A 2,630-nucleotide genomic window follows, 5' to 3' on the forward strand; every position below is an offset into this window, starting at 1 on the left:
ATTGTAGAATTGTTAGTAAAGAAAAAGAATCGCAAGTACATGGAAAAAGTAAAAAAAGTAAGGCTTCGCTTATCCTTGCTCTTCCGCTCTTGGTTGCTTCAATGAAATGAGGAGGGAATGAGAATGAATGAATGGAAAGAAGAGTAAATATAAGAAAACTAGCCCACTCTTCCCACTCATGAATAAATTTGAATTTTAAAAAAAGAGAGGAAAATTTGAATTCATTCTTCTAAATAAATTTGAATTCAAATTTGTGTTCAACATTCTTCTTGATACTTTCTTCTCGTATGTCCCTCTTCATTCTTCTCGTACGTCTCTTCTTATTTGTCGCTCTTGCTCGTGGTAGGCTCTTGTTTATCACTCTTGCTTGTGGGTCGTTCTACTCTTAGTTGTAAAAATTCGACCTCTCTCCCTCTACTCCTCTCCTCTTCTCTATGTAGTGGGCTCTCTCTCTCTCTCTCTCTCTCTAATGGAGCTCCCTCTCTAGTCACATATCTCTCTCTCTCTCTAGTCGCATACCTTCCTTTGTCCCTCAAGTCTTCTCATCTCTCCTCTCTCTCTAGTCGCTTACCTTCCCCTCTCCCTAAAGTCTTCTCATCTCTCCTCTCTCTCTACTAGTGTTTCCCTCTCCATCACGTCTTCTCACCCCTCTCTCTCTAGTCATGTACCTTCCCTCTCGACTTCCACTCTAACTCCTCTCCACTCCCTTCCCTCTTCTCTCACCTAGGGGCCGCGGCCCCCAGGAGTCCTCTCTCTCTCTCTCTTCCTTTTCTCTCTCTCCTCCCCTCTCCTTCCCTCCTTGCTCTCACTCCTCTCCCTCCCTTACTCCTCTCACTCTCCTCTCATCCTTGGGGGCTGTAGTCGCCAGGGGCTTCTATCTCTCTCTCTCCTCTCCTCCCCTCACTTTCTCTCTCTCTCTCTCTCTCCTCCCCTCATTCCTCCTCACTTCTCTTTCTCTCTCCCTCCTCTCCCTCCCCTCATTCTCTCTCTCTCCTCTCCCTTTCCTCACTCCTCTCACCCTGGGGGCCGCGGCTGCAAGGACCCCCCTCTCTCTCTCTCTCTCTCTCTCTTCCCCCCTCCCCTCCCTCCCCTCACTCCTCTCTCTCTCTCTCCCCTCCCTCTCTATGCTGCATCCCCCTTCTTTCTCTCTCCCTCCTCTCCCTCCCCTCATTCTCTCTCTCTCCTCTCCTTTTCCTCACTCCTCTCACCCTGGGGGCTGCAGCCGCCAGGACCCTGCTCTCTCTCTCTCTCTCTCTCTCTCGCTCTCTCTCTCTCTCTCTCCCTCCCCTCCCTCCCCTCACTCCTCTCTCTCTCTCTCTCCCCTCCCTCTCTACACCGCCTCCCCCGTCTTTCTCTCTCCCTCTTCTCCCTCCCCTCATTCTCTCTCTCTCCTCTCCCTTTCCTCACTCCTCTCACCCTGGGGACCACGGCCGCTAGGACCCCCCCCCCTCTCTCTCTCTCTCTCTCTCTCTCTCTCTCTCTCCCCTCCCTCCCCTCACTTCTCTCTCTCTCCCCTCCCTCTCTACGTCGCCTCCCCCTTCTTTCTCTCTCCCTCCCCTCATTCTCTCTCTCTCCTCTCCCTTTCCTCACTCCTCTCACCCTGGGGGCTGTGGCTGCCAAGAGCCCCCCCCCCCCCTCTCTCTCTCTCTCTCTCTCTCTCTCTCCCCCTCCCCTCCCTCCCCTCCCTCCTCTCTCTCTCTCTCCCCTCCCTCTCTACCCCGCCTCCCCCTCTTGCCGCCTCCCCCTACCATCACCTCCTCACCCTCCCGCCGCCTCCCCCTACCGTTGCTTCCCCCTCCCACCTCCCCCTACCCTGCCGCCCCCCTCCCGCCTCCCCCTACCCCCACTCCCCCTATCGTCGCTCCCCTAGCCCTGCTCCCCCCTCTCGTCTCCCTACCCCTGCTCCCCCCTCTCGCCCCCTCACCCTCCCGCCACCTCCCCCTACCGTCGCTCCCCCCTACCCCGCTGCCCCCTACCCTGCCTCCCCCCTCCCGCCTCCCCCTACCCCCGCTCCCCCTACCCCCTACCCCCCTCCTGCCTCCCTACCCCCACTCCCCCCTCCCGCCTCCCTACCCCCTACTGCCCCCTACCCCCCTCCCACCTCCCCCTACCCCGCCTCCCCTTATCGTTGCCCCCTCACCCTCCCGCCGCCTCCCCCTACCGTCGCTCCCCCTCTTCCGTCGCCTCCCCCTCTCGCTGCCTCCTCCTACCGCTGCCCTTGTCGCCGCCTCCCCTTATCACCTCCCGCCTCCTCCCTCACTCGTTTCCTCCCTCTCTCTCCCCCCTCCATCCCCCCTCTCTCTCCTCCCTCCTCTCCCCCCTCTCTCTGCTCCCCCCCTCCTGCCACCTCCCCCTCCTGCCTCCCCCCTCCATCCCCCCTCTGTCACCGCCTCCCCCTCCCACCGCCTCCCCCTACTGCCTCCCCCTCCCGCTCTCGCCTCCTTTCGTTCCTCTCTCTCCCCCCTCCACCCCTCCATCCCCCCACCTCCCTCTTGAACCTCTCTCTCTCATACGCCCTCTCTCTCTCCTCCCTCCCTCCTTTCCCTCTCTCTCCCCCCTCCACTTCCCTCTTCCTCCTGGAGGCCGTGGCCCCCAAGGCTTCTCTGCTTCTCTCTAAATTTTCTCTCTCT

Source organism: Dipteris shenzhenensis, chromosome 30 (assembly GCF_047967505.1).
Source record: "Dipteris shenzhenensis isolate YYH24624 ecotype China chromosome 30, Dip_SZ_1.0, whole genome shotgun sequence".
Lineage (NCBI taxonomy): Eukaryota > Viridiplantae > Streptophyta > Polypodiopsida > Gleicheniales > Dipteridaceae > Dipteris > Dipteris shenzhenensis.